Raw genomic sequence first — 20,580 nt, 5'->3', positions numbered from 1 at the left:
TGAACTGGCTGAAAGTCATAATATGCTCGTCGACGACATCTCCGCCACCATCTCTCTGATGTAATAAATAATAAATTGTCATTCTATGTAAACTTGTTTATGATAAATTATGATGTCTGTTATCAACTAAAATAATAACAACCAATTATATGTCCCACTATCTACCAATATCTTATTTAAATTATTATTATAGTAAATCCAAGGTGGATTGGTCACAACAAAATAGTCGAAACTCTTCCATAGCTCCACCTCATTTCTTCCAGCGGTCATTGATTACCCACTGATCGATTCAGATGTACATGAAGTTGGCCCCCCCACTTTGTCCGAATGATTTCAAAATACCACCAAATAATTGCAAATAATTGCAAATCGAGTTTCGTTAATTGCAAATCACCCAGTTTTGAGTAAAATCAAATTCAAAATTAGGGGGGCCAACTTCTTTTGACTTACAAATGTTCAATTCATGCTTACAAATACTTACGAATTTCGCAGGTCTATTGGGAACAGTCAAAGGTCAAAAAGCTTGATAAAGCATGGCCAACTTCTTTTTAAGGATAATTAATGGAGGGATGACTTACAAATTTTAAATTCGTGATTACAAATACTTATAATTTGTCAATGACATTTTGGCATAGTCCAAAACTTTGAAATGCGAAAACAGATAAGTTTCGCCAAATAATTGCAACCAAATTGCAACTAATTGCAAATCATTTTTTATATTTTTTATGAATTTTTCAATTTTTTAGCCTGCCAAACCCACTTTGTCTGATCCATTGATTTATTATTTTAGAAGACATATTTTTGCTTACCTAGATACATTTTATTTAAATCATATAAGTATTTTTTTTGAATCGGACAAAGTGGGGGGGGGGAGGAACTTCATGTACATTCGATTCAGTCCATTTTTTTCCTTTGCTCAGTGCAAGTAATATATTTTTTTTTATAACTTTTACCAAACTGTTTGTCATCAAGTGTCGGAGAATAGGATGGACAATCCTTGAAGGTTAGGGCACCAGGAAACAAAAATTTTTTTTTGTAAATACTATATAATAATAGGTACACACAAATTATATTATAATATAGTACAAATACAGAAAAAATATATATACTACTCCTGTAAGCACTAATAGCTAGTGTTTAGAGAGTTATCAACTTAATACGGCTATACCTACAACCTACGCTATCTACCTATAGATACAATATTCTGATATCAACCCATTATTTATCACATTAATATAATATATAATGTGTATAATTATTGTGTGAGTGTAAATATTTTGGAACAAATGCAGTTTAGTTCCCACGCGATTTTTCGATTTGTTTCCTCCCAAAATGTGTGTTTTAAAGCACTGAATACAAAAGTCTAGTTCAAAAATTCTCGCATTTTTTTACTTAAAAAGTTATACCAAAAAAAACTTTTGTAATGTGGTCGGGGGAACGACTAGTTAAATATAAGATATCCAGGGAGAAGCGTATAGATATAAATACCGTAGCCAGGGACAGATATGTAGATATCAGGATCTTAAATATATTTAAATTACTAGGATTCTATTTCAGTTAAACTTATGTTTTATTGTCTATTAAACACATACAAAAACTAATACTCACAAATATATCAAATATGGTTCTATTATACTATGTGGCCGTAGTCCTACGTAGTCCAGTAATCGTATTGTGTGGTGAGGTAGAAGGTGCACCGCGAACCAACTTACTCATACATTGTGTGTGTTGGCCATAGACCTTAAAATTATGTGTGTATTCTAATATGTATAGGTCAGCAGTTCGTATTATATATATATATGTCAATATCATGTAACATATTTATATTTATAATTGTTACACTATAAAACAGTACATTTTTCAAAAATACGTGATATCCTCGATAAAAACATCGAAAAAACTTTTTGATTTTTTTTTTTAAATTTTATGTTTTTTATGATGAATGGAAATATGCAAATAGATTTTAACTATCGTATTTGCTGTTTAAAAACTCGTAAATTGAAACCAAAATTTACACAATATCACAACTCGATATCACAATATCCCTCGGCATGTAACTACGCGTGTATCGGCAATCGTCGCTACGTTCCTCGGCGCCATCACTCCGCTCCTCAAATCGAAAAAATACCCCAACTTGGTATGCAAAACCACTTCAAGTAGGTAACAGGGACAAAATAATTATGGATATGTGAAAATTTAAATTAAAAATGTTATTTTGCTTGGGCAGTGACTACGCGTGTATCGGCTCTCGTCGCTACGCTCCTCAAATCGAAAATATCCCTCGACTTGTTATGCAAAACCACTTCATGTAGGTCGCAATGGTCACAGATTTATTAATCCACGTTTTTGATCAAAATTACTTTAGATAATATTATAACAAGATAAAATAACATAATTAATAAGAGGTGACAATCCAATACGAACTTTACGTTAACTTTGGTAAGATATACCTTCCAATATAATAATTTGTGAAAATTTTTTAATTTGATTTTTGTATTCAGTGCTTTAAAACACACATTTCGGGTGAAAAAATACCGAAAAAATCGCATGGGAACCAAACTGTATTTATACCAAACTTTTAAACAAACACTTAAGTGTTAATAACCGTTATTATTCGGGTTAATATTGGTTAATAGTACGGATGTTTAGTAGTCCAGAAAAACATCATTTTTTCTAGTTATTTTTATTAGTTATTTTAAATTAAACTTAAAACATAAGTTAAACAATTTTTGTAAGTTAATTTTAGCTTAAAAATAATTTTAAAAATAGTGTTTGATCTCTGACAAATGAAAATACATACCTAGTTTAGTTGTTGACACGAGACCAGACCCGACCATCAGATATACGTATTTAACACATTAATATTTAATATTGCTATTGGCTATATTTGGAATTTGGATTTGTTCTATACTAATTAAGTAACTAATTATAATTTAAATAATTCAATATCTGGAAATTCGGTTTAATTAGAACCGAATGATAGAATCAAATTTTATTTTATAAAGTTTTTAAGAAAATATTTATAGTATTTACTATACTCCAATTGATTGAAAAATGTCCTATAATATTGTTATTATTAAACTAATAATTATTTACAAAATCGAACTAACCACATAAAATACTTACAAATAGATACATCACTTGAAGATTGTAATATAAAAATTATTCGGGTTTCGGGTTAACCAGAATCTATTCAGGATTTGGTTAATTCGGGTTTTTCGAAAATAGAACCATTCGGGTTATATGGGTTTCGGCCTTCGGGTGTTAGATTTGTAAGGGTTTTAAGAGTGTTACTTGTTCTGGTTAATTCTGGTGAAAGGCCTGGTTTTTTGTTAGTGCTTACCATATGTTCAACCACCCCATCCTCCAAAATAATTTCCACTACGACGCCTAGGCGTCATAAAACCCCTTTCACCAAGCTACTGTATATTATAAATTTCTAGCTGATCCCTAGCAATTAATAACCCGTAAAAAATGATGATTGTATAACTCTTTTCAAGTGTAATTTGCTGCAGTAAGTGCAACTATGCCACTCTGGTAGACAATGTTCAAAAATGTTCGTTCTAAAATTAAAAAGTGGGTAAGTGCCAAGTGGATGTCGCTCGGATGTGTAGTAGGTTACAAGTGGGTCATTGTAATGGATGATGTGAAATTTGAATTCAATGATATAATATCATTGTATAAGAAAAACGATTCTGAGCGAAAACGGTCAGTCAGCCTATGATATTACTAGGTATATTTGATGATATTATTGTGAATAAAGTAATTTATATATTACCTATTTACGTGTAACCTTGTTTTAAATTTTCAATCCTTAGCTATAAAAGTTGAAAATTTTATAAATTTTTAACAACAAAATTATTATTAAATTTTAAATTTGATAAATTTCGTAAAAAATCGTACTTTAAATGATTTTAAAAAAAAATTAAGCCTATGTATTTTTAATATTTTTCAACTGATATTGTAATAATATATCAGGAGCCTTTCATTAAATTTTCACGCTTATTGGCCAAAAAAATAAAACTTAAGTGATATTCATAGAAAAAAAAACTAAAAAAATTGTAATTTGAAATGGTCCGTAAATAGCTCAAAAAAGTCAAAATATTTTGAAAATGTTATCAAGTATAGGAACATATAAAATAAACATTCAATGAAATTTTCATGTATCTACAGATATTCGTTTTTGAATTAAAAAAAATAAATAATTAAGTATAAAATTATAAAATTATAAAATTAAAAAAAAATACAACAAAATAAGAAAATCGTTACATGAGAAATTGAGTGAATATCCAATGTTGTAATAATATGAACTTCAAACGCTCATAAAAATTTAATTTGACTTGCTGGTAGGCATTTTTTTTTAATAAAGGTAGACAAACTTATGAAAATCTTGTTTTACTTTTTAAAATTGTGAGCTTCCAGTAGTTTCGAGGCTACTAAAAATCACCCACGACCAAAGGGGAGCACTTCGGCCGTGACCTATGAGCCGCACCGCGTGGTGGCCCGAGGGCCACGTCGGTGGAACTCATAGGCTTTGTACACGCAACGGCAAATGAATGCCGAGGATTTATGTGGGGAGAAGAGAAATAGAATAATAATTAAAGTTTGGCTATTAAAACAATATAATAAATTAATATAAGTGAAATATTATATCATTTTAAGATAATAAAATCTGGCACATAATAATGTAATACAATAAATTGGGTACATGGCAAATATAAAATAATTTTGTCAGACTGGCACATGGCAAATATAAAATAATAAATGTATTGTCATTTCTGGTGAAATAAAAGTTATGGCACGTTTTTCCCGGCCCACGGGAGGCGACACACCATATCACTCATGGTGTGCCCTCGCAGGGTTACCGGGAAAAAAGGCTTTGTGCACGCAACGGCACATAATTTTGTGGTAGAACAGATTTTAGGGACCCGCGTCTTGCAACGCCTCCTCTGGCACACAGGTTATACAAACACGAGTTTTGCATAACCTGTGGCCTACGTGCTTGTGCGGGGGGGGGGACAGGGGAAATAAATAACAAATTACGACTCTGACGCTGGGCTGCATTGTTGACTTCGACTGGGTCAGCTGTTGGCCGCCGCCCGGGCCCTCGTGGTTTGTTTAGCCCATCATCATGGTCCGTTGTCGGGGTCGATGTATGAGGTTGACAGTTTGCTTACGTCGTCGTCTGTGTTGGTCGGTGTCTGCACCCACAGGTTAACAAAGTGGACGATGTCGCGTGGTGTTGTTGACAGCGTGTAGGTGAGACGTTGAGCGCAGAAAACTGGTGACGAGCAAAGCCGTTGAAGGCAAAAAACTGAGTGATGAGAGGACGATCCGGCTTGGCCTGCGACGGAGCTTTTTGGTATTGTTGAGTAGTGGGGTAGGTCAGTGTCGTATAATAGAGGGAATTATTACAATAATCAGGCTTGGTGACAGTTTGCTCCGCTGGTGTCGTGCGGCGGGACCCGACGTAGGCGCCGACGGCATCGACGGCCGTGAGCAACGACGTGTAGGTACCGGTCACTGCGGGTTGTGGGGGTCGGGGGACTGTAGTTACATAATACTGCGGTTATTCCTGCATTGGCGCGCGATAATCATAACAATGTAATAATAAGGTACGCTCGTGAATGATAATATGGGTACAGGTATGTTTGTTATATTTAATAATAAGACTGCAAAAAATGCTGTGACGTTACAAAATCTTAAAATTTTTATGTATTTCTAACTCAAAATAATTTGCAAATTTTCATTAATTTTACGTATTTTTCATCTGTTTTTCACAGCCCATTTGATAACTATTGGAAAATTTTTAATTTTGACTCCCGTAAGTACCAACTAGATTCACTTTCCTATCAGAAAAGATACGCTGGGACAAAAAAATCTAAAATATCCCTTGACTTGCTATGCAACACTACCTCAAGTTGGTCACAAGGGTAACCACCATTTAACCACTCTTATAATTTTTTGGACAAGTGCTGGTTACTTAGTAAAGTATTGGTCACCCGTCACCATTACATAATGAAAGTCCGTGCCCAACCACTGTTTTTTAGATAAGTATAACTCATCCCATTGGATTCGGAAAGGTCCGAGAAAAGGGTTAACCCCCTCCTCCCACCGGGTTGGTGGCCTGAAACATCTCACAAGACCTTGGAGCGAACCCCCCCCCCCCCCAACAAAGATCGTCACCAGAAACATAAACAGTTATGAAGCCCAAACTGTCAAGACACGCCGCCTCACTGATAACAAAAATTCCTATAGGTTGGACTATGTGCCGTGTCCACCGCAGGACCCATTGGATAGATTTTTAAGGTACCAGATGTTTGGCCACCACTCGAGAAGCAACCTGGCACTTGATAAGGCTCGAGCCTGCTGGAGGTACAGTAAAGGCAACCAGATGAAGGACTGAAAAGCAGCCAAATAAGTCTGCCTGGCCTGCGAAATGTCAAATATTTCTAAGGTGTACCACAAGCTCAGCTTGGGAACCTGTGCCCCCAGATAATTGGCCACCAGACCGAAGATCATTCCCACCGATGGTTAATATGTCAAAGTCAACCTGAACGGGTTTTGGGCTGCTGAGCATCTCATGACTCAGGCAGCCATCGAGATTGAAGTAATCGTCCTCATCGTAAGCGAACCGTACACTCACCAAAGCTGCGAGGACTGTTTCGGTCTGGACTTGAAAGTGGCAGTGGCAACCACCCAACAGATATTACACAACCATGACTGCCTAGGTCCAGCACCGGGTTTGCATAGATGTCCTTCTTTGAGCTAACAGTCTTCAGCTGTTCATTGAGGCCCAGCTTGATCATTCCCGAGTTCACCACCTCTTTCGGAGACATTTTTTTCTTTTTTTCCCGTTGTATCGAAGACAAGAAGAGGAACTGCTATTAAATCCGACCCCCATCTTTTATTGTTAGTAAATTGTTTACAAAACAAATAATAACAATAGCATCTGGTGTATGCGCCTCACTGCCTGGCGGACTTTCCTTATCACAGTAGGTATGTGTCCACCAGAATGCCCAGGTTGGGGAGCTTATGACATCGTCTTCATCTTCGTCGATATCCGATCTCAATTCTCGTACTGGATTTACTGCACAGCTGGCGTTGTACAAGTCGATCTGACCATTTTGTACTTTCACCTTCCCACAGCCACCCGTCTCGCACTCTTCTCCTGTTCTTTCAGCGTCATTTTAATCTCCACTATCTTCTATACTAGGTGGAAGGTTTCTTCGTCAAAGAGCAATGCCATGGGTCAGCAGGGATATCCTCGAATAGTAGACCACACAGGATGTTGCAACTCGTGAGAGGTCTCAACTGGCATAGAGGCAAAAATTGCTGACTCCCTTTCCAAGGTTTCGGTAACTAACTGGGACGCGGAGCCCTCTCCCGCGGTGCGAAAACATTTTGAGGCATTTGACCCAGTCAAAAATACCTTGGAGTTCACGTGGGTCATTCCACGTTTTACAATCGAGGAGCTCGACAAGGCCGCCGGGAGTCTTTTGTCAGGCAAAGCCACAGGACCCTCCGGGATCCTCAACGAAATACTCGAGATGCTCGTGTTACTGCACCCTCAGAATCCCTACAAAGTATAAAACGATAAATATATTTATTATTAATAATTTTTTTTAATGTCTTAGGGGGTCTTATTATAGAACGACCCTAAGGTCTTTATAAATATGCTTAACAATTATAAAGCCGATATTTTGACAGCATTGTACTTGATGGCACAACTCCACAATTGAATACCGTAAATCCAAATCGGTTTTATGATTGCTACAAACTGTAGACGTTTGCTTTCGATGATCAACTCGGAGCGGTTACTGACTGACCATTTAACTATTAAACTTTTTTTTTAATCTGAATTTTGTTTTGATGAACGTTGTGCTTTAAAATTAGACGAAAGTCAAGGTACATTCCAAGATTTATAACTGAATCTTTTTGTGGGTTTGGTGATTGATTTAGTACTATTTCAATGTTTTCAGTTTTGCGTAACGCATCTATCACTAACGTGTACCGATTTATCGCAATTGATCTTAATTTTCCGACATCTTGTCCAGGCAAAGATGTTTTCAATTGACTTCTGTAAGTTATATTAAGTTACAGCGAGTTGACTTTTACGTGTCAACAAAATTACTGTCTTACTGTTTTTACTAATTTTAACATAGCATGGTGATTTTTTTGGATTTAAGCTATTATTTAAAAGCAATTTCTAACTGAGAAAAATCTTTGATTTTTTTTTCACGCATTGCATTAAGTGGTTGGCATTGCAAAATTCTTAGTCAATGGAGTAAATACATATTCAAGATGTCCAGAGTATATTTCGGATTTTTCTTATTCACTCCTTACCCAGGTGCCGTCTTCCTAACGGATTGGTGGTATCTGAACACGTGGCCTCTTCATGTGTCTTACCACTTTCCATAGCGAATAATTGGTAATAACCGTCGCAGTTAGACCACTCAAGTATGTTTTGAACGTTTCATTTTTTATTTCTTTGATTTTATCATAAAACATTTTGCTTACACGGTTTCATTCTGTTTTATACGTTGGGTGCAGTGAGCTATGCCATGTTTGTCTTGCTCAGCGTTTTTGTTGTGCTAGCTTTCTTATTTATTTATTTTTTATTTAATGATATTAACACCAATCGGCTTTAATTAGGTTATTTATACAAAAGTCGTAGTTAACAAAATACTAATCTTACCATATTATAAAATTAAGTCCCTTATTATTCTATTAGATCTTTAAAACTATGCAACGGATTTTGATCCAGGACTTTTCAATTGAGAGAGTGATTCATGAGGAAAGTTTATATGTATATAACATGCATATAATACTGGGTGATTTTTTATCAAGCACTCATTATTTCAAAAAGTGTAAAATTTTTTGAAAATATTTTTTTATATAGTTTCAAGTCGCTTATAAAACAACATTTTTCCTAAAAAATTATATTTTTAAATATTTTTTATCTATTTAATTTTTTAATTTTTTTAGTTTTTTAAATGACAACATAGGGTTTTAATTTTATATTCCAAAGCACAATATTTTTTTTAGTTTTTTGATACATAGCGGAGTGGAGTGGTATGGGGTTATCCCGAGAAATGTTAGTCCATTTTTCCGCTCATCTAAACTTTGAATATTTATAACTCATAAACTATATGCCCCAAATTCGATTTGTATCAAAATACTAAGAAAAATATTGTGCTTTGGAATATAAAATTAAAACCCTATGTTGTCATTCAAAAAAGTAAAAAACTTAAAAAATTATAAGAATAAAAAATATTTAAAATATAATTTTTTAAGAAAAACGTTATTTTATAAGTGACTTGAAACTGTGTAAAAAAATATTTTCAAAAAAATTTACACTTTTTGAAAGAATGAGTGTTGTTTGATAAAAGAATCACGCGGTGTAGTAGAGAAACACTGCCTATTTTTTGTATGCACGAGCATATATCTCGAAAAGAACTTACTTATTTTCATACGGTTTTCACTAATATATCGGTCGAGTTACGGGGAAGGTTTTAAAAAAAATCAATAAAAGTTATTTCAATAGATTATTACTAAAAAATTGGAGGGTGTATACACTATACAGCTTGATTTTTCAACTCATATAGGCTGTATATAGGTAAGGGGTAGCTCACACATGATTTTTTTTTTTTGTCAATCTAACTGGTTGTAATTCGTTACATATTATATTAATATTATAATTAGAAGAAATATGGTATATACATTTTGTACAAATATATTTATTAAAATACAAATCTTTGGCCTGGACAACGTCGGACGGGACAGCTAGTAAATTACAAATAAAACATAATACAATAACAAAATAAGGCTAAATATCAACATTATTCTCATTTAAACTGTGCATTGTTTTAATTAAAGGATCATTTAATAAATAGTTAGAACGGAGAGTAGGAAGGTGAAAGGTCTCAGTGGATCTAGTATGGATGGTTGGAACTCTCAGGTTTAAACGCTCAAGGAGACGTGTTGTTTCAACTTTATCGTGAATTAATTTTATAACAAAATTATGATCAGAACTTAGCCATCTAACATTCAGAGAGCAGAGATTTAATGCATCCATGACTGGTCGATAAGAATGTTGAGGGTGATTTTAATAGGAACCTAGCGTAGTTAAGGAAGCAGTTTTGAACACGATCAATTAATTTAATTTCTGAACGAGGATAAGGGTTCCAAATAGATCGAGCCATAGTCATGAATTGAACGAATAAGAGATGAATAAAGAGGTATTATAAGCAAGGGGCTGAATTAAAATGTTTAGTGTGTCTTCGTAAAAATCTAAGAAGCCTTAGGGCTTTACACTTAATGTAGTCAATATGGGGTCTGAAAGAAAGTGATGAAGCATATATTATACCCAGGCCTTTTACCTTGGAGACACGATTTAGGGGTGAGTCATTGTAAGTATAGGTGTAGTCAACAATTATCTGAGTTCTGGAAAATTATATAACTTTGCACTTATTATAGTTAAGAGTAAGGCCAATAGTATTGCAACATTTAACAAAACTATTGAACGATGATTAAAGGACATCACAATCAGTATTGGACGATATGTGGGAAAACAGTTTAGCATAATCAGCAAATACAAGTAAACGGATGGAAGGGGCATTATGAAAGATAGAGTTAACAAAGAGGTTAAATAGAAGAGGAGATAAATGTCCACCTTGCGGAACTCCAGAAGTAATCTTGAACTTATTTAATGAAGTATTAAATAACTTAACATATTGCCTTCTCCACACCAGGTAAGATTGGATCCATGACAGAAGTGGAAATCCTATGCCCAACATATCCAGTAAGTAGAATTTGGGAGGTATAATCAACCAAGTCGAATGCTTTTAAAAAGTCAGTAAAGACCTAATCAATTTGATTTCCTTCCTTAAGGGCATCGTGAAGAAAATAAGTATTGTAAAGAGCTGGTTATAGTGGAACGACTGAAAAAAACCCATGTTGGTCTATTGATAATGCAGATTTAAGGGCACTTTCGATTTTTTTTAGTACTAATAGTTCAACGAGTTTACAATAAAATGAAGATTTGATACTTGCCTATAGTTAGTAACTAGAGAGGGATAACCAGATTTTAAAATTGGGGTAACATGGCTAATTTTCCATAGAGATGGAAATATGCCCTCTCCAAGAGATTGTTTGAAAATGGCACAAAGCGGGAAGCAGAGGGCTTTACGACATTTGAAAAGTAGCGAAGCTGGTATATTATCAGGACCCAAACCATGGGTGTTGGAAAGCGTCTTAAGGTTATCTGATAATTCCTCGAGAGGGAGGTAGATAATTTGGATGGTAGAAAGGAGAACTATTGCATTTTAATATTCATAAGATCAAGATTTGGAGTGGAAGAAGGAGATTCATAAGTGGAAGCGAAAAAGGAGGATAAAAAATAGGCAACATAAGAACTGCTAGCGGAAATATAATTTAAATGTACTTCATTAGGAATCATGGAAGAATAATTACGTTTATTATTAATGAAAGACCAAAACTCAAGACCGTCACGAGAATTAGAAGTAAGTCGAGTCTGGGTAATATTAATGTGAGACATTAAACATACCTTTGATGTAGTTTTACATTGAGAACAAAAATTAGAAAATGTTGAAGTCCATAAAAAACCAATTAATTGGCATTTTTTATGAGCTGCTTTCTTCTTAAATTGAAGAGATTTGAGTTCTGGGAGACCTATTTCGGAAAGGTTGATCTACGGAACAATTTAAGTGGAACGAAACGATGGATAACATCAATAATGGAATCCTGTAATATTGATGCTGAAATATCATCTGACTGTTGGTCAAAGGAGGTAGTGCAATCAATATTGGCTAAGGAAGATGCAATAGAAATGAAATCAGCATTTTTGAAATTCCGAAATGAATCGTTATCATCTCGCATGATTTTGGGAATAGGAACCTGATAATTAAATATCAGTTCTGGGTGATAACTGTCACAAGAAACGAGGCTTATTGGCGCAACATTCACAGTAGCACAATATGTATTAAAGAAGATTAAATCAAGGAGAGAACCCAAATTATTGTGAATATAGTTCCACTGGAGGAAATCCATATTAAGAAACTGATCACCAATAGTCGTTGTTTTTTCATTGATTCCACCACTATGAACAAGTTTCTTCTTAATTTAACTCCACGATACTCCAAGAAAGTTTAAATCACCGCAAAAAATACCCAAATCACATTTTTTCCGATTCCCAGGATAAGTCAACTGATTTAGCGTAAGAGTCGTAAAGTGACAAATTTAAATTAGGAGGAATATATACAACACTAATAAGGGCAGAGAACCCATGAGAAACTGAGAATTGAACAAAAAATTGTTCAACGTTCTTCACACCAGTATGGACAAGTTGGGGACGTAGAAAGTTCTTAAACTATATAAGAACATCCCCACCTCGGGTGAAGATACTAGTATATTTGGTTCTGTCGCACCATTGTAAAACCACTAGCTTCATTGCTCCGCTCAGAATCTAATATAGTTGTTATAACATAACTTTTATAAAAAATTTTCCTAAAATACATTACTTCATTCATAGTTGACCTCAGATAACTTTTCAACCTTTTTAAGGTTGAAAAATATCTCTTTGGAGTGGCTGTAGATACTGACGATTTACAAAACTGCAAAATATTTAAATTAAAAAATTAACTCAGTATTTTTTAACCATTTTCGGTACCAAAATTATAAAAAAATCACGATATTAATTGAAAATTTTGATAACTGAAAACTTCAACATTTTTTTAAAAAATCCTTCGTATTGTATGATAAAATTTGTTTTTCTTAATCATGTAAAAACACAACATTTAACATGTACGAAACACGAGTCAATGAGAGGGGGGTGGTGGTCTGGACCCCTTGGACCCCTCCCTAAATACGACATTGGTTTCGCGGATACTGAATCTGCAGATCATTTATACAACGACTACCAATAAATTATATATCGTTTACAATTCGGTGAGTACTTATTTATTTGGTTCCGTTTATAATACCTATCATCTCTGTTAGATAGTCCATTTACAAGACGGGAGACGAATAATATGGTGGATGATTGGAATTATTCAATTACTTACTAGAGTAACGTTACGGAATTTAGGCACTCTTAATAATTTACAACTTCTGTCTTCCCTTAACAATATAAACAATAGTAATCTGCATTAGCAATATAAAATATTATTTTTAATATTATTTCTACTTGTAATTATTATTATTTAAAAAAATATAAGAGAGATGCGTGCCAGGAATCCCAGAAGGTTCTCTTAAGATGTCCACAAGATTATAATTATTATTTTCAGCGAGATATACTTATATTCCAAATTATTTTCCCATTCCTCAACATCATATAATAAATTTGGATCCTTGAACCATGTCCTTACTGCCCATTACTTTGGTGTCCATTTCTCAGCAGACTTAACTATTGCATGGATAACGAAGGATTACTGGTTTGCACATATGCGAAGGTGTGTGCGCGAAAGCATGTTGTATTTGGACTGTCTAAAGCATTATCGTCTTACTGGAAAAAAACCTGGTTTACTTCACCCAATTACCCAGGAATGCGTCCCTTCCAAATCATTGATATCGATCATCTCGGTCTTTTTGACACGTGCACGCTAAAAAGTCGTCACTTATTAGCAGGACAAGGATTTGTTTACTAATAAAAGCTATAATATATACGTGTTTTCTTACAGTATGCAAAAATATGCATTTAAATTTTACACATAAAAATAAAGTTAAAAAAAAATTGTTTTATTTATTAAAATTAATCAGTCATTGGCTGATTAATATTATATAATAGAGAATAAAAATTCAAAATTATTATTTTATTTTTCGCATGTATATATTTTATTAATAAATTTATAATTCTCATTTAATAGTGGAAATATGTATGTTACATCCTACGACCACATTTTTTTTTGTATAGATATTTTATTTTTATTTTATTTTAATACCTACGTACTTTTATTGATTGTGTTTATCTTTCTATTCCAACCGTCAAACTAATCACTCTATTAACGTATATTATACCAAAGGATTGTATTTATAAAAATAACATTTATCTTTGACCAAAAAACCAAGTTATATACTTTAATCAATTTAATTATTATCAGCTTAAATACAATAAATACGATCATGCTAAATATGCGAAAATGTGCAGAATAGTATCCCTATTATAAAAATAATATAAATCGTGGACATTACTCACTAAAACTCTTTTTGGACGTAGCAAAAAAAAACTTGCTGTTGCATACAAATTCTAGCTCAACTTATTAGTTATAAGTTATCGTGAATAATAATCTCACGTGTATGTCTAGCTATTTCCACGTCGTACCTACAACAGACTGCAGGGGTAATGATTATTCTGTCGAGGTTCTGCGACTAACGTGGCCGATATGAACGCATTTCAAAGACAAGGACTTCTGTTTTACTGCGAAACTCTTTCAATGATTTTATGAGGTACGTTTTTTTACGTGGCATTCAACAAGTGCTAAATTCGACGCTGCACCCCCAAGCCAGCGGGAAATAGCAAACTGGACAATCAAACCATTACTAAGTGTCTAAGTATGTCAGCAAACGACCAGGGCGAATGAGACGTTAAGGTACCTGAGGTAGATTTCCGCGTTAACATAACTACAATAAAAACTACATTCGAAATCTTGCATCTTCTTGAGTAGAACACGACACGAGTGGATCGACCCAGCGTAACAACAAGACGAGGTGCGACAAACTGTTATTCGACAACAACAGTTGATGAAAGACGCATATGACAAACGACACCATGGTAGCGTTCAATTTGATATTGTAGAAGTGGTTGTGATTGCGAGGACAATCCCATCCAAATTACAAATAATGGACCGCGAACATCCACTCCAATTTGTTTTTTTTTTAGTATCAATTATGTACATGATACCGCACTTATTACCATCATGCCGTTTGTTTTTTTTATATATATACCTATTCAATGTATCTGTTACTGCAATTTTATTACTTGTATTATACAGATTTGTTTTTTCGAATGTTTAATGTACATGATAGTGCACTTATTACCATTATGCAGTTTTATTTTTTATATATATAAATAATAATGTATATAAGATGAACCTTCCTGTATTTAAATACTGTAAATGTATATATAATATTTTAATGTATGGGTCAGTATACAGTCAGTGGCGCAGGAACTATTTTTCATGAGGGGGGGGGGGCAAAACTTAAAACACCTAAGAGCTATTATATATTTATTTCTGATTTATAACAGAAAACCTTTCTTAATATTTTATTATTTTAATTTTGATATAGGTAATATATTATAATATAAGAATTATATAAATGTATTGATATAATTATTGTATAATATAAATATAGATACATTATGTTTCGACATTTATATATTGAAACAAAACACAAAACATATTTACTTTATACCTGAAGTTATATTAAAAAGTAACAATATATAAATTAATTAAATATAAAAAAATTGTTCTACTTTATACTTTAAGACTTAAACTTTATAACTTATAGTTTAAGTTATATTCTAAAATAACAATATATAAATAAAAATCACTCAATATGTTTATTAGGTATGTATTATGTTATAATAATAAATAATAAATCGATAATAATAATAATAATAATAATGTTATTAGGCACATTCATACATTCATGAAAATGGGACCAATTTTGAATACATAAACGTATAAATTAAACGTAATTTACGATTGTATACGCTTTAATTTTAATGTAGTAGGGGGGGGGGCAAAAGTATACTTTTGTCCCCCTTGGATTATATCTGAGGGGTAAATTGCCCCCGCTCCCCCCTTCTCCGACGCCACTGGGTATACTGTTGTAATTAGAATTGTACTAGAGCCGAGGGCAGTCCTGAAGGTCAGGAAAGGCCAAATGTGTTCACTCGCCTTCAGTCTGTTCGAGTCCGTGTGCGTGGACTGTAAGTTCCACGTTTGACTTACTCGCTGAATTGTTAACTAATAACGCTCAATAAACTCGTTAAGTTAAAGTCAATTGAGTATTTAGCTTTTATTACCACCAGCTTACAAACAATAGTTTCCAAAACTCATAAAAATAAAAAACGGAAATAAGCTTTTTTAGTAATCAAAATGTACACATTTGAATAATGAATTATTAGATTTAACCATGGTTCGGTTTTTAGAAGATTACCTATTTAAATGTTTGATATATAATATTGAGGTATGTTGGTACTTAATGTTTTTGATGCACGTGCAGTGGTTTCTTGATTCACCACGACAATAATACTCCCTCCTTATCGGTCCCTCCTTTGATAGATGTGCGATGTCATGTTACCTCCAACTACGTCATCTAGTGTCTATAAGGCCATTTAGGGGCATTTAGGAGCATTTAAGGGGAGAATGGTGACAACTTCCCCAGTTAAGGTGCCGGATTGTCGACAATTTTGTTCACTTGTGAATTATTAAAACTTTTAAAATTTAAATTATTTAATTATATCTTATAAAATATAAAATATAGATTCCTATATATTATATATTATTAATATATTATGCTGTTTGAAGCTATCAGCAATCGAGAAACTAGAACTATTAATATAGGTACCTAACAATAGTTTCCTTTACCAAATTTGTTGTAATTCAATAGATTCAATAAGTTTTAAAAATACTCTTAACTTTGCACTATAAAGCTAAAAATAGGTTCTCGCTTAATATTCTAAAATATGTAAAACCGTATACTTAATACTTATTAAAAATTGATAAAATTATACATAACATTTTTAATAATTAATAAAATAAATAGGTACTTACCTATCTATTACTGTCTATTACTACTTATCTATTACTTTATTGTCGTGATTCCACGTACAGAGTTAGATTTTGAAGTGGTTGGATGACAGGTGACAAAATAGAGTAATAACAGGAGTTAAAATTGTTATTAATTTGTTTATTTGACATTTTAGACTTGTAGTAAAATTGTTTGTGAGTACAATAACGCTTATGAAGGTGGAAGTACTGGCTCTCGCGAAGCATGTATCATGTCTCATTCTAGTCTGCTCATATTTCTCCTATATAGAGTTTACCCTTTCTTAATGGCAAGGTTTTTATCCCGTTTCTGTGACCTATGTGCTTACGGGATCCAGGAAATATCATTGAACCATGTATACATTAATATATTAATATATACATCAATTAATCGTCAAGGTATATACTAATATATTATGTATCCAAATTATGTTTGGTGCCTTTTTACCAAGTACGCGGTAGGATCACTACCATTTGATCTTTTGTGTGGTCGTTATGTGATTTTGCTACCCGGGTCCCGGATATTGTGTTTAATATAACAAAATTTTAATCATTCAATGTAGCGTGTCCCAACTTAGGTTATCTATTTAGTGTATTATTGCAGCTAAGCATTTTCCTGTCCATAATCATAGTATTGAGTTTTCAATATATATTATTATTTATTATAATGCCTGCCTCCAGTACATAACACGTCACCCCTAAAAACTAAGGTTTATGTTTCTCTAAGACACATAAATCTTAATTATTAACATAATTAGTTATTTTACATTTTCATTAGTACAAATTTTTGTCAATTTACTTACAATTTAGATATTACAAGTGTTTGTTTTACAGTTCATTGAATATTAATATTGTTTCCAATATTTTACATAGATATAAAACGCATATAAAATGAAATTGTTATAGAACTTAAAAAATTGAACAAAATTATAGTTTGTATTCAAAGTTTCTTAAAATTACATAATATTGAAAGTAAAAGGGGTATGGTGTATATTAAAAGAAAATAATATTGGAGGGTTGTTGAGTGAATGGTTTTAGTGAAAGCTGAAACAAAAAAATTCAAAGGAGTATTTTGATTTTAGATACCAGAGACCAAAAAAAATAATTTTTAAAATATAATACCTGATGTAGTATACCAAGTCGAATCAGTTAGGAACTCAAAATTTGTTAGTATAGGCATGTTAGTTGAATCAAAAAATGTAGAAACCGTATTACTTAATATTTAATAAATCGGGCAAGGGTAATGCTCTGATGTATATTAAATGTCTAAAGAAGTCACTGTAATGGATGTGTTAGATTTGAATTGAATTTGAATAAGTTTGAATAATCAGTTTATATGAAAAAATTTTATGAGCAAAGATAGGCTGTCAGACTATAATATTAGTTATTGCAATTTAGAAATACGCTTTGTGTTTCAGAAGCAGTAAAATAATGATATTGAAGTTGTTTCAATCGACTGTGAAATGGTTGGCATTCATCACGATGGACGTGGACAAATGTTGGCTTGTGTTTTGATCGTTAACTCTAAGGGCCAGTTGCATCGTCTCTGATTAAAGTTAACCGAAGTTTAATCGGCTGAATTTGCCCGGTTAAATATCTGTTATCAGCTGATTAAGCTTAATCGAAGTTTAACCGTAGACGGTACAACTAGCCCTTAGGGTGAAACCATCTACGACAAGTTTGTCAAGCCCACAACGAAAGTGACAGATTATCGTACATGCGGTCAACTATCGTTGTAGGTACATGCTGGTTCAGAATGATTGGGAATCACAGTAAAAAAAAAGCAAAAATGAGAATAAACCATAATATAAATAAATAATAAATAAATAATAAATTGTAAGGTTTTGGTGGGGGAGGGTATACAAAAATTAACATCATACTTTTGTTTTGTAGAACATTTTAAGCCGAACGACTGGTGGCACTGATATTTAGCTATCTCGTTTCTTAATAATATTATCTATTGAGATAGCGAATACCAGTGACACCAGTCGATCCGGCATATAAATTATCTACAAAACAAAGGTATAATATTATTTATTTTTTTTTTTAAACTTGTACCCTTTCTTACCAATACCGTTCAATTAGGGATCTCAGAAACAGCATAAATAATAGTTAAATTAATAATAGTGTATGACTAAAGTTATATTTTTAATAAAGATAAAACTGCTTTTGAGATTACTACTTGTGAAAACATTTGAAATTTCTTTAAATACATTTTGTTGGTTAAGTAAGTAATATTTTGAACATATATCTATTAAAAAATATAATGTTATTTCAATTGAAACCCACTAAAAGTATTAATTTAATATATATGTCTAATTCAAATTTATAAGAGAATTCTGGGCAATATAATTTGTTGTGGTTACAATATTGTCACAATACTGAGGAGTACTTTTACTCTCCCAAATCCAGAACACTTAAACCCTTAAAAAACAATAAAACAAATTTGAAAACAGAACAATGAAAATAATAGTAATAATAATAGTTTTATAGCTAATCCAACGATTGAATTTTAAATACAAGATTACTTGTACGTAATTCATATTGAAAACAAACAAACTCAAAAATGGATAAGCACAATTGTATTAGGTATTCTAATTTTGAAGTTCAAATTTTGACGAAATTAGATATTTAAAGAATGAATAACAATTTTTGCTATTTTGTTATGATAAAAAAACAGTATTTATGGGTACTTTAAACTTGTAAAGTATATTATTATATTTTATACAAACAATGCCTTTATGAATGCAATTTTTTTGGCAAAAAAATAATTCAAACTATTCTGTTTTAATAATAGTATAATAAGTTTAAAGTAATAGCAATAACATCATAAAATATAGTTGGGTACTTCGAGATATAGGCCTTAGGGTAATTTAACTTTGATACGAGACAGTATACGTATCTATTACATATTGATGCTGGTGTGTATCAATGGCGGGTTGGTACATACATTTATTAGATTAATAATTTTAATAATTATTTCGTTCAATCAATCCGATGCCTTATATGCTTTAGTCTTAGATTATATACCTACTTCTGTACAAGCGTTCGATACTTACGAATGGATTTCTAATGACTGCACCGCAAGTCTTAACTGAAACCCTAATGTTGAGTACTTATATGATTTTTGTCTTTTATATTTAGGTAATTAAATAATTTCATAAGCGTGAATATTCAACGTATGTATCTACTATATTATAATTACTAGGTATATCGTATATAACCTACTCTCTATATATTGACGTATTTAGGATTTTCTTAGGATGAGGGAAGGATTAGTGGATAAGTACTATACAGTTATCAGGTATGTATTTATCCAGAGCTCACTGACCAAAGGAGTGATATTTTTTCTAGTTATTGTGTAAAAATACACTGAACATGGTTGTAATGATTATGGTGATGGTAAGGGGGTTCAAACACTTCAAACCCTACCATCATCAAGAAATATGTCACTGTTACTCTATAGAAGGGACATAATTAAGGGGTGATGGATCCCCCAAGCCTTTATAACAGGGCTTGAAATCGGTTACCGGTTTTTAACGGAAATCAGTTACCATGACCAATTTTAGGTCTGGTGACCGATTCCCGTTGTGTAGGTTTAAATTTTGAGAAGCGGTTAATAATTACCGGTAACCACCAAGTTAAATTAAGGGGTAAAGTGTAGCAGTAAAATTTTTTTTAAAAACCGGTCAATTCAACAAAACCGGAAATATAAACAAAAAAAATAATAACGTTATATTTGATTTATATATTTTTTTTTTGGAAATTGTATTCTATTTTTTTGATT

This window comes from Acyrthosiphon pisum, chromosome X, assembly GCF_005508785.2.
Source record: "Acyrthosiphon pisum isolate AL4f chromosome X, pea_aphid_22Mar2018_4r6ur, whole genome shotgun sequence".
NCBI classification, from domain to species: domain Eukaryota; kingdom Metazoa; phylum Arthropoda; class Insecta; order Hemiptera; family Aphididae; genus Acyrthosiphon; species Acyrthosiphon pisum.
Note: the sequence above shows the minus strand (reverse complement) of the source record.